This window comes from Wolffia australiana, chromosome 10, assembly GCF_029677425.1.
Source record: "Wolffia australiana isolate 7733 chromosome 10, ASM2967742v1".
In the NCBI taxonomy this organism is placed as follows: Eukaryota; Viridiplantae; Streptophyta; class Magnoliopsida; order Alismatales; family Araceae; genus Wolffia; species Wolffia australiana.
Window position 1 is genome coordinate 2,719,219 of NC_135844.1, and position 13,993 is coordinate 2,733,211.

Here is a 13,993-nt window from a genome sequence, read left to right on the forward strand (position 1 = left end):
CCTATTCAAAGGATACGCGAGAAGGACATCAAAGTATCCGGATAGAATAGCACTATCTAGCCTCACTCATATGATGAGTATGGCCGGTCCCATAGCCATTAGTGTGGCGACACTAAGGATAGATAGTGGGTGCTCTTTAGTGGAAAGAGTTCACTAAATTGATCCGTACGAATCCCTGCATGGTATTATATCGAACTGTCAATCAGGTTGATTCACATCACGGTTGTGTAAGTGGTCCTTAGACCTGAGACACCAAAGACGTCTTGTGGACGGACGGTTGTACTTTGGCTATGGCCAACGAGTCTCTAATCATGGGATTCTAAACGGTCTTAGTTCGGGTGCATCAAGAAGTACACGAAGGCGATTGAGTGGTCAAGATGGGATCGTCCACCCTCGGTATAAGAGGTGACATCTCAAGGAAGACGATGCAACGAAGCCCTTGGCCAAGGCAGTGAAATATCAGAGAAGAGTTCTCCGATGATTTTCGAATGCATCAGTACTAACTCGGATGATCGATTAGGGTTTGACAGTTGACCATACCCTAAGTCGTCCAAGGAGCGTCAAGTGGATGAGGGATTATACATACATGGTAGCCGATGATGAACAGGTTCCATGAGTGAGTCGATACACACTCCTTTGTATCTTCTAGGACACGAGGTGTAGCTTGGCACCCCACGTGTCGGAGTCTCGACCTATCGATTGGGTTAAATCGATCCGACATTAATTAATCTATATGATGATATAGTTAATTAATTTGGAAGGCCAATAAAGGTTATTGGGCCGCTGGAGTCGTTAACTAGACTGATACATGGGCCTAGAGGGTCACACGCAAATGGTCTTTTGGACGTTGGAAGATATACTTAAGTTTTGGGGGTTTTTATGAAAAATACCCGCTTAGGATAAATAGGGGAAGGCCCTGAACAAAATTCACCCAGGCCAGAATTGTTCAGGGGCCTTTCCCCTTCTTCTCCACTCTCCCCACACCCCCTCTCCATCCCTGATGTGATTGGGATGATGTAACGACGCCGACGGAGAAAGAACGGGGCTCGTCAACGAGAAGGAGGAGATCCGACGCGCCGAGAATGCGTGGATACGTCTAGAGGCTACTGCACACTTGAGCAGCTCGACTCGTCTCGCTCCAAGAACGGAGAAATCACGAATAAGATTCGTGCAAAGGTACTCGTTTCAATGTTTTTTGTTGAGGTCATTCGTTTCACAAAAAGATACTTCTGCTGCGCATCGTTTTAGATTTATTCATCCAAGTCAAGGCCCCTAGAACCCAACAGTTGCTCCATGAAAACTGATGGCGAGGACGCCAATGCATCAGCCCGGGACACGTCACCGCAGGCAGTCGGGGTCAACACAGACGTTAGGATCCAAAGATGAAGTCAACAGATGTCAACCCACCTCGGTCAACAGGAGTCAACGAAGAAGTCAACACGCCACAACCGTCGTCTGCCACGTCAGCACCCGCGCACGTCTCCACGTGCGTCATGACACGACGCCAAAGGCAGATCCACAACTGCCCTTTAGCGTGACGTGATGCACGTTTTCCCTTGCGTGTCTTATTTTCTAGTTATTTTCTCTTTCCTCCAAGGCCTATATAAGGTCATTTGTTTCAAGAACTCATTAGGCAATCATAATTCAAGAATTGAGTTTTCTTTCTAACTCTTCTTGGAGGATTGCCCTACCTCATCTTGCCCTAACCTTCGCCGCCGCCGCCGCCGTCATCACCGCTGCCGCCATCGCCGCCGCCGCTGCCGCCGCTGCCGTCGTCATCACCGCCAAGCGCAGCCACGCGCGTCACACGCCGCGACCGCACGCCACCGCTGCATCCCGCGCGCCAGGCGCCTCGCGCCGCGTCGCGCGCGCTGCTGCGCCGCGTCGGCGGCGCCTCAGCCGCACGCCGCGCGCGGTGCGCTCGCCGCACTCGCGCTGCTGGCGCGAGCGCGAGCGCGCGAGGCGCGCAGCGCCGAGTGCGAGCGCGCGAGCGCCTGCGCGCGCGAGTGCGCGGAGTGCGCGAGCGCACCCGGCGCGCGAGCGCTGCGGGAGTTCGCCGCGCCCACCCGGCGTCCCGCCATAACGCCAACCAGGGCGGACAACGCCCGAGCGCCGTTCCAGTATCACGCCGCCTTCGTCGCCACGAGCAGAATTACCTGCAGCCTCTATACGCACTACGGTGCTGAGGTATACCTGAATCTGTGGTGTCGACGTGTTCTCCGCTCAGTATTTTCTCGGGAAGTTTCCACCGCCGTCAGAATTAGACTTGGATTTCCTCTTCTTCTCTCCTTTTCTCGAGTGTTTTTTTGCGACGTGAATTCGAGGTATTGATTTCGGAGCTTAGGCATCGTCGCGGTGGGGGAAGACAGTACTCCCGCCCTCGATAAGGGTCGGAGCTGCACCACCAGATTTCATCGGTTTTAAGTCCGAGAATCGACCGTGATTTCTGTGGATTGTTTTATCCCTTACCCATTCCTACCCATAGCCTCGTCAACCGCCCTAAATCGTCCATCCCATAGTCGTCCTACGTCAAATTGGTATCAGAGCCTAACCTGTCGCCCAGCCATTTCCGCCAACGTAGACGTCTTCATTCATCATTAGTCAGTCCCCTTGCATGCATTTGCGTTCAGGCAAACGAGTTCCCGCTCCGATGACAGACCAACCCCAAGACGGTCGTGAGGTGTCAGCCCCTATCCATGAGTTGGCGTCACCCACTCCACCGTCCTCTTCTCGCCTGGACGTTGATCGTATACTAGATGCTTTCCATGATGGTTTTCGTGATATGAATACACGAATGACCAACATGGACAACCGTCTAAGTAGTTCGATCGACGCGGTGAGCGACCGAACTCAACAACTCAAAAATAGAGGCCCGGATCGTTTTCGCCGTGATCGTGAGAACCACTACCCACCTGATCCTAGAGCTCGAGATCGTGATAGGAATCATCGTTACGTTGATGATCCTATACGTCCCGATGATAGATCCGGAAGTCGAAACCAGAACCGTCTCAAACATGACGATATGATTCCTCCGGATACCCGTACTCCAGTTCGTGATAGGAATCGTCGGGACGATTACTATCCACTGGAGCCTAGGACCCCAAGCCAGGATAAGAATCATCCTTTGCGGAACGATCCCTACCCTCCCTTGGAGAGAGCCCCGGTGCACGATGGAAATCGTCCACTACGAGACGATTACCATCCACCGGAGGAGAGGATCCCAGAGCGAGATAGGAATCATCCCCCTCGGAATGATCCTTATCCGCCTGATGATAGACATCGCGGGTGGAACGGGAGTCGTCCGGACAGGAACGATCCTTTTCCACCCGAAGTGGTGGTTCCTCCTCGCGATCACCGTCGTGCGGATCACGACAACCACTGGCAGCAGATTCAACGTAGCGTCAAAGTCGATGTCCCATACTACGAGGGATCTAGAGACCCTAAAGACTATCTCGATTGGGAGTCAAAATTGAATAGCTATTTCAAGTGGTACAATATGTTAGAGTGGCAGAAAGTCCAGTACGCCGAGATGAGATTAGGAGGACAAGCCAAAATCTTTTGGGAAAACCTTGAATTTCGATTTATAATCGCCGGGAGACGCCCATCGATACTTGGCCTCAAATGAAGGACAAACTCAGAGAAAAATATGTACCACTAGCTTACTTAGACAACCTCTTAGACCAATGGCATAAACTACAACAGGGTAGACGTCCGGTTTCCGAGTACATCACCCAATTTGAGGAGTTTTACATGAGGTGTCGTGTTGAGGAGAACCCCCGCGTTGTTATTTCTCGCTTTCGGACAGGTCTCAACCCGTACCTTGAGACGGAACTTCTAGTCCGTAAAGCCACTACGTTAGAGCAGGCCTACCAGATCGTAGAAGACCTAGAGCTGTGTCAGAACTTACATCATTCTCATGTGTATCATCGCCTGCTCTCACCGACGCCCTTTATCTACTCCTTATGCCAACCGTGCAATCCAGCGTCAACCTCCCTTAGCTCTTCCAGCACCACCACTACCACCTCTCTCAGCTCCGCCACTTCCAGCTCCCGGCTCCTACCCTACCCGCACTCCATCCGAACACCGTCCCGCCGCTCCGACTCAATCATTTCCTACCCCGACAACTCGTAGCTCACCGTCCCTCGAGTCCACCGCAAGGGCCCCTCCTCAATCCAACTCTTCACAACTCGGTCCCTCTGGCTTGACTTGTTTTAAATGCCAAGGTCGAGGTCATAGAGCTTCCCAATGCCCCTCTCGAGCCTTGCACATTGGACAGGAACCCTTCGAAAGCGAGCCTACCTTAGATGAGCCATCCCTAGAGGAAGAGGAATATAGAGTAGAGAGCCATGTTGTTGATGATTTTGTGCTTGATGATGGATTAGTGAGCTTTATTGGCATCACAGATTGCCCCCCATCTCTTCCTCGTCATGACCCATCTACATCAGTTAGAGGAATTGTCCGTTGCAATCTTACTCAACCTACTACTGACAACCCTGCATTGAGGACGTCCATATTTTACACGTAATTCAAAATTGGTGATAAGATGTGTAAGACGATTGTAGATAGTGGTAGCTGTATTAACGTCGTCTCCGACGTTATGACTTCGCGTTTGGGACTACCGTTGATTGATCACCCTCACCCTTACTTTGTTTCGTGGATTGATGCTACCTCTATCCCTGTGAAAAACCAATGTCGTCTCCCCTTGAAGGTCCAATCCTATGAAGATGAGATTTTATGCGATGTTCTACCCATGAAGGTGGGCAGCATTATCGGCCGCCCTTGGCTGTATGATAACGATGTACACCTCTATGGTCGGAGTAATACTTGTTCTTTCATCCATCAGGGCAAGAAAATCAGATGGCATCCCTACACTCATAACCCGCAAAGGGCCGTCTCGAAATCTACTTCCATAGGCTTGTGTGTTATTAGTGGATCCCAATTTCAAAAAGAGCTTGATAGTGAAATGACTATGTGTTTAGCCATGATTCCTGATCACTCCTCCGAGGACTCCTCTACTCCACCCCATGAGGTCTCTCAGCTTCTTGAGGAGTTCGCTAGTGTTTTCCCCAATGATTTACCCAATGACTTACCTCCAATGCGCGATATTCAGCACGCTATTGACTTTGTTCCGGGGTCATCGTTACCCAACCTTCCCCACTACCGTATGGATCCCACGCAGTACAAGGAACTCCAACGTCAAGTCCAAGACCTCTTGGACAAGGGATTCATTCAAGAGAGCCTCAGTCCTTGTGCCGTCCCAGCACTACTAGCTCCCAAAAGGACGGAGTTGGCGCATGTGCATCGATAGTAGAGCCATCAACAAGATTACTATCAAGTATAGATTTCCCATTCCTCGCATCGACGATATGTTTGATATGATGGCAGGTTCGACAGTTTTCTCCAAAATTGATCTTAAGAGCGGTTATCACCAAGTTCGTATCCGACCGGGAGACGAATGGAAAACAGCCTTTAAGATCAAAGATGGACTTTATGAGTGGAAGGTTATGCCCTTTGGGTTGTCCAATGCACCTAGCACTTTTCAGCGATTGATGAACCACATACTCAGACCGTTCATAGGAAATTTTGTGGTTGTTTATTTTGATGATATCCTTATCTATAGCAGATCCACACCAGATCATCTCCAACACATTCGTTTAGTTTGTGAAGTCTTAAAAACCGAGCAGTTGTACGCTCACCCAAAAAAATGTTCTTTCCTTGTTAGTCATGTTTCTTTCTTAGGTTTCATCCTCTCTGGTCAAGGTGTATCCGTCGATCCGGCCAAAATTGATGCCATCACCCAGTGGCCAACACCTAGAAGTGTGCATGATGTTCGTAGTTTTCATGGTCTAGCAACATTCTATCGTCGCTTCATATCCAACTTTAGCACCATCATGGCACCCCTGACTGAATGTCTTAAGGGAACTCATTTCGAGTGGACTATAGAAGCTCAAAGATCCTTTGAGGAGATCAAACGTAGAATGACTCAAGCCCCAATTCTTCGACTACCTGATTTTGATAAAGTATTTGAGGTTGCTTGTGATGCTTTGGGATTAGGAATTGGTGGGGTCCTGAGTCAGGAGAATCATCCCATCGCCTTCTTTAGTGAAAAGTTAAATGATGCTAAGCTCAAATATTCTACCTATGACAAAGAATTTTATGCGATCGTCCAATCTTTACGTTATTGGCGTCATTACCTACTCTCCAAAGAATTTGTCCTCTACTCTGATCACGAATCCCTTAAGTATCTCCATTCCCAGCATAAGTTAAATTCGCGGCACATTAAATGGGTTGAGTTTATTCAATCATATACCTTTGTCCTCAAACACAAGAGGGGTGTAGAGAACCGAGTCGCGGATGCTTTGAGTCGAAGGGTCCATTTGCTGAATGTCATGAAGGTTGAGGTTATTGGATTTGATCACATGAAGGACCTGTACCCTGATTGCCCTGATTTTGCTCCCATTTCGCTGACTTTAGGCAAGAACCCGAATTCTGCTAACCAAGACTATCTCTTAGAAAACGGATTCTTATTTTATGATCGACGCCTTTGCATCCCACGCTCCTCTCTTAGGGACTTTCTCGTATGGGAAACACATGCTGGAGGCCTTAGTGGTCATTTTGGGAGAGACAAAACCATCGCAATGGTTGAGCATCGATTCTACTGGCCCTCCCTTAAGCGAGACGTAGCTAATATAGTGTCCCAGTGTCGTGTGTGTGCTCTCGCCAAACAGGTCAAGCAGAATACTGGGCTCTACACTCCATTACCAGTTCCTCAAAAACCGTGGGAGGATGTGAGCATCGACTTTGTGCTAGGGCTTCCAAGGACGAACAAGCGCTATGATTCCATCATGGTGGTTGTGGATCGTTTCTCAAAAATGGCTCATTTTATTCCTTGTTTTAAAACGTCTGATGCTTCTCATGTTGCTCAATTGTTTTTCAATGAAGTAGTTCGTCTCCATGGACTTCCAAAGAGCATAGTGTCCGACAGAGATGTCCGATTCACTAGCTACTTTTGGAAAACTCTTTGGCATCTTTTGGGAACAAAGCTTAAATTCTCTACAGCTTTCCACCCCCAAACTGATGGACAGACCGACGTCGTTAATAGGAGCCTCGCAACCTATTACGATCATTGGTAGGAGACAACCTCAAGTCTTGGGATTCTGTCATTCCGCTGCGTGCGAATTTGCTTATAACGCATCAGTCAACCGTACTACCGGTATGAGTCCATTTGAAATAGTGCATGGTCACCTTCCACGCACCTCTACCGACCTCATACCAATGTTACCGCATGCTAGAGTCTCGGATGACGGTCATGAATTTGCGATCATATTAGAAGTCTGCATGAGGAAATCCATACACGCATCACCCATAGTAATGCCTCATATAAACAATCCGCAGATTTGCACCGTCGTTTTCGTGAATTTAAAGAAGGTGATATGGTGATGGTGCGGATTAGGCCGGAGAGATTTTCTTCCAAGCGGGCTACTAAGCTCCATGCTCGTAGTGCCGGGCCGCTTTCCGATCCTCAAACGAGTTGGGGAAAATGCCTATGCCGTTGACATACCCTCTTCGTGGGGAATAAGCACTACTTTCAATATCTCAGATTTAGTTGCCTTTAAAGCCCCACCTCCTTCGTCTGATAGCCATGTTCTACCCGCGGACTTTCTGGTGAGCGAGTTTGACTTGTCCACTCCCGCCTCTACCTTCCGACTGGCATGAAATCATCGAGGAAATACTGGGCCGAAGTAATCACCGTCACCAAAGGTGGAATGGTGCGGAAGTTTCTTGTTCGTTGGCAGGGCAAAGCGTCAATGGAGGACACGTGGATCACGGAGGACGACTTGGCTCGCCTGCGCCCAGACTTGGTCAGGCCCCTAGAGCTCTCAGCTGCTTACTCGACAGAGTCAAGTTCTTCGCACCCCGGGGGAATTGATGGCGAGGACGCCAATGCATCAGCCCGACACGCCACCGCAGGCGGTCGGGTCAACACAGGCGTTACGGATCCAAAGATGAAGTCAACAGATGTCAACCCACCTCGGTCAACAGGAGTCAACGAAGAAGTCAACACGCCACAACCGTCGCCCGCCACGTCACCACCCGCGACGCTCCACGCGTGCGTCATGACACGACGCCAAAGGCAGATCCACAACTGCCCTTTAGCGTGACGTGATGCACGTTTTCCTTGCGTGTCTTATTTTCTAGTTATTTTCTTTCCTCCAAGGCCTATATAAGGTCATTTGTTTCAAGAACTCATTAGGCAATCATAATTCAAGAATTGAGTTTTCTTTCTAACTCTTCTTGGAGGATTGCCCTACCTCATCTTGCCTAACCTTCCCGCCGCCGCTGCCGTCGTCATCACCGTCGCCGCCGCCGCCGCCGCCCGCTGCCGCCGTCATCACCGCGCGCGCCGTCTGCCACACCGCCGCCACGCGTACCATCCCAGCAGCGCTGCGTGCCTCGCCGCGCTGCGCCCAGCGATCGCTGGCGCCTGCGCGCCATCGGCGGCGCCTCAAGGCCGCGCTGCGCTGGTGCGCCGCCGCACTCCGCGCACTCCAGCGCGGCGCGAGCGGCTGAGCGCAGCGCCGGAGTTCGCCGCGCCGACCCGGCGTCCCGCTTCATAACGTCAACCAGGGCGGACAACGCCGAGCGCCGTTCGATATCACGCCGCTTCGCCGCCACGAGCAGAATTACCTGCAGCCTCTACACGCACTACGGTGCTGCGGTATACCTGAACCCTGTGGTGTCGACGTGTTCTCCGCTCAGTATTTTCTCGGGAAGTTTCCACCGCCGTCAGAATTAGACTTGGATTTCCTCTTCTTCTCTCCTTTTCTCGAGTGTTTTTTTGCGACGTGAATTCGAGGTATTGATTTCGGAGCTTAGGCATCGTCGCGGTGGGGGAAGACAGTACTCCCGCCCTCGATAAGGGTCGGAGCTGCACCACCAGATTTCATCGGTTTTAAGTCCGAGAATCGACCGTGATTTCTGTGGATTGTTTTATCCCTTACCCATTCCTACCCATAGCCTCGTCAACCGCCCTAAATCGTCCATCCCATAGTCGTCCTACGTCAAAAACCTGGCCGGTGAGCTTCCCATAGAGAAAGGCATTGGAGACATCCAACTGATGTAGTGGTAACCCCTGATTCACTGCAATGGATAGGAGGACTCGGATAGAGTTCAAACGGACCACAGGAGAGAAGGTCTCCTTGTAGTCAATGCCTTATGTTTGGGTGAAGCCTCGGGCCACTAGCGGGGCCTTGTATCGATTGACCGTGCCATCTGTTGGGTTCTAGAGGCCTTGACTTGGATGAATAAATCTAAAACGATGCGCAGCAGAAGTATCTTTTTGTGAATCGAATGACCTCAACAAAAAACATTGAAACGAGTACCTTTGCACGAATCTTATTCGTGATTTCTCCGTTCTTGGAGCGAGACGAGTCGAGCTGCTCAAGTGTGCAGTAGCCTCTAGACGTATCCACGCATTCTCGGCGCGTCGGATCTCCTCCTTCTCGTTGACGAGCCCCGTTCTTTCTCCGTCGGCGTCGTTACATCATCCCAATCACATCAGGGATGGAGAGGGGGTGTGGGGAGAGTGGAGAAGAAGGGGAAAGGCCCCTGAACAATTCTGGCCTGGGTGAATTTCGTTCAGGGCCTTCCCCTATTTATCCTAAGCGGGTATTTTTCATAAAAACCCCCAAAACTTAAGTATATCTTCCAACGTCCAAAAGACCATTTGCGTGTGACCCTCTAGGCCCATGTATCAGTCTAGTTAACGACTCCAGCGGCCCAATAACCTTTATTGGCCTTCCAAATTAATTAACTATATCATCATATAGATTAATTAATGTCGGATCGATTTAACCCAATCGATAGGTCGAGACTCCGACACGTGGGGTGCCAAGCTACACCTCGTGTCCTAGAAGATACAAAGGAGTGTGTATCGACTCACTCATGGAACCTGTTCATCATCGGCTACCGTGTATGTATAATCCCTCATCCACTTGACGCTCCTTGGACGACTTAGGGTATGGTCAACTGTCAAACCCTAATCGATCATCCGAGTTAGTACTGATGCATTCGAAAATCATCGGAGAACTCTTCTCTGATATTTCACTGCCTTGGCCAAGGGCTTCGTTGCATCGTCTTCCTTGAGATGTCACCTCTTATACTGAGGGTGGACGATCCCATCTTGACCACTCAATCGCCTTCGTGTACTTCTTGATGCACCCGAACTAAGACCGTTTAGAATCCCATGATTAGAGACTCGTTGGCCATAGCCAAAGTACAACCGTCCGTCCACAAGACGTCTTTGGTGTCTCAGGTCTAAGGACCACTTACACAACCGTGACGTGAATCAACCTGATTGACAGTTCGGTATAATACCATTCAGGGATTCGTACGGATCAATTCAGTGAAGTCATCGACAAAGACAATGTAATAGAAAAAATTTGAGATAGACGAGACACGAGAAGGTCCCCATACATCATAGTGTACGAGGTCAAAGGTTTCGTGCTCGGAATAGAGTCAAGACGAGAGTATGTAGAGCAAAAGTGCTTGCCCAATTGGCAAGACTCGCAATCAAAGGGGGATAAGGTTATCCAAGGGAGGGCCTGTCGAAGTTTGGTAATGCCGGTTGGCCCAAACGACGGTGCCATTGAAGGGAAGTCTCCGACTGGGAGAGAAGACAACGAAAGCTAGTGGGAGGGAGATTGGGAACAAGCTCGTAGATACCCCAGCCGGTCTCACCTCCCAAACCAATCCTCTTGCCCGTCCGCAATCCTGAAAAATACAGTGATAAGGGAAAAAAGACACCGAGTAGAAGAGGGTTTTGGTGATGGCACTGATGGATAGTAGGTTAACGGGAAAGTTGGGGACGTAGAGAACGTGAGATAATGGAAGGGAGGGAGTCGGGAGGGAACGTCTTTTGCCCCGAACGGGACAAACACGGCCGTCCTCAATAGTAACCGACTATGGGTGAGGAAGGCTAGAAAGTCGGGAAAGCAGGGAGGGGGTATCTGACATGTGTGCAGAGGCGCCCGAGTCGATAATCCAGGGACCCGGAGGAGAGGCAAGAAGAGCATTACCTAATGGCGAAGCCGACGCAATGTGTGAGGCATGAGAGCCGCTACATACCAGGGCCCATACATGCGGGCCCATTCGTCCCAAATGGCCTTAGACGGGGAGATAAGCTGCATCAGCTCTACAATGACGGGAATAGCCATCTTCAGTAGCCAAGAGGTGACGGCCTGATCTTGAATGACCCATGTAGTGAATTTTGGGTCTGCAAGAGAGGGCGGGTTGTCAGTGAGGAAAGAGACCCGGCCATGGATCTCAAGAAAGCGCCGGAACCCCGCAGACCACGTAACGTAATTGGTACCGTCAAGGAGGGTTGTCGGGCTTTGAAGGCCGATGATGAAGCTTGGGGAGGACATGTAGAGGTCCAGGTGCATGCCCGGAGATGTAGGAGTAGTCGTAGGTGGAGGCGACTTGGAGGCTGATGCAGTGTCCTCGCCTGCCATGTGAACCCTTAAGTAGAGTAGGAGAGAGATAAGAAGGTCTAACTCGTCATGAAGTCGGCAAGGAGGTGGGGGCGGCCACGGTGTAGAGGCGGCCGGGAAGGGGACCCAAATTGGCCTCAATTAGCTCCAAGTGGCCTAAATTGGCTCAATGAGCTCCAATTGGGTCTCAATTAGCTCAAATTTGGCCCAAAATGGCCTCAAGTAGCTCTAATTAGGCCAAAATCCCAAAAAATTGGGCCACAAGGAGCTCTGATTTGGGAATAGGCCCAAATTAGCCCCAAATTGGGCCCCGATTTTGAAAAGGAGCCCAAATTGGGCCAATTTGGGAATTGGCCCCGGATGGGGGCAATCCCTACTGGGCGGCGGCGTGCTAAGCAGTGGCGGTGCACGGAGCAGCGGCGGCGCCACAAGGCGGCGACGGTGGATCGCAGCGGCAGCGGGCGGAGCAGGGGGCGGCGGCGCCGGAAAGGAGAGGCCGCCGGAGTAGGGCGACGGAGAGCTTAGATGCCTCTCGGATGAAGGCGGCGCCCAGTAGAGGACGCCATTGTAGGAGGGGAGAAGGTGGCGGAGGAGGAGGCGGCGGCGGAGCACCGCCAAGGTCACGGATGACCTAGCTCTGATACCATGTGGAGTAACTTCATTGATCAAAGGTAACAAGAGAGGGGGTTCCTCCCTATATGTAGAGAGAGAGAAACCCTAGAGGAGGAGAGAGACAATATCCGAGTAACTATAAGAATGCCACTCGGATAGAGATATTCACTCACAAGGAATATTCAGGTTCATGTGAATAATTATTCGTGAGATAATGATGATGTTGTTCAGGATTCTTCTCATGCCCAAAACATAAAGCATTGATACTAATAATACCATTAAAGTTTCTACTATCACAGTAACTAAACATTCCTTGTTGAATTGTTATACGTTCTTGACTAAGATCATGTAGCTGATGAAGTTCCTGAAAGTCATTGTGGTGACGGATGTTTGACTCCTTGTATTGTGTGTTATTGGGGGGATTAAGGGTTGTAATGGTTTTCAGGTTAACTCATACAAGTGATATGATCACTAAAATGATCTAGTTGATCTAACAAGGCATTTTGGCGTTTGAGTAACTTATCAAATTTCTTTATGAACATACATGTTTCCTTTATGTGTGGCCTGTGAGAAGAATGGACTCAGTTATGTGAACCATTCTCAGATAGTTCATGAACATCCCAAGCTATAAAGTCAGTTTTTCTCAAATTTCAAATATTTTCTCTATATTAAATACTATAAATCTAAAAAAGAAGGTGCTGTGTTGAATTATTTTATGGTAGCTGATATTTCTGATCGGTCTAAATGTATTTTCCATGGATATTTTTTAATTCTTGACTGGTGATCAGATTAAAAAACCAACTTTACTGAGATACTTTGATAGAGACTTATTTATTAAATATCAAAGATACTTGTCAATGTAAATTTCAATACAAAGTGGAAGATGTTACTGCTTTTAGGCTCCCATATGTACGATATCACTGAAAATTGATGAGATGCAGTGGTAAAAAGGAAAGGCTGAGTCATCTATGGCTGCAACATTGCCACGTACGAATGAATGTCAGCTGTAGTTCAATTTATAAGGCTTATAAGGTTTCCCCATCAACCTAAAACTCATCTATATAATCCCCACTTTTTAAAAAGATTTAAAAGGATCTACCTTTTTCTAGGGTAATAATATGAAAATCAATTGTCATTTCTCATAAATTTGGGAATCTTACTTTTGTATGATCCTTGAAAAATAATATTCATAAATATTAAATAAATTGTTTTTCACTATCTGAAACAGCCAATTTTCTCAGAAATTCCCCAATTATTTATGTTCTTATTGGAAATTGGGAAAGATGGCTGGTTTGAAGTCATTCATCACTACAACGTCACCAGCAATGGCTGAAATGTGGGTCAAAAATGGTTGACTTCTATTTCTAATCTCCACTATTTTTAACGGAGTGGAGATTAAAAAATCCCATTTTATGCAACACTTTACCTTAAAAAAACTTCCACAAGTGAGGCATGGTCTCATAGTTGTGGACTTAGAAGAGCATGGTTATGTAGCCCATTTGGGTCAAATATTGCATGAAATAAGATTTACCTCGAACTCATATGCTCGAGCATACTTATTAGTTCCTTTGTTAGAAAGGAATAAAAATAAGAGGGACAAAAATAATAATAAATAAGATAAAATTACAAGCCTAATTGGGATATAATCCAGATTTTCATTCTTAGATTTCAACCAAAATACCTCATCTTACAAGCATAAATGCCAATTCTCATCTCCAACTTTTTACACCATATCAGTTGCAGGGAATGCCAACTCTCTATTAGAGGATTCATAATATGGATGATTTCAATATTTTCAACATTATATCTGAAAAAAGCCAGTTACTATATTGTAAGGTTTCTTAAAAAACTCGGTCATGGTATTTTCATCGTTACTCATCATTTATTCA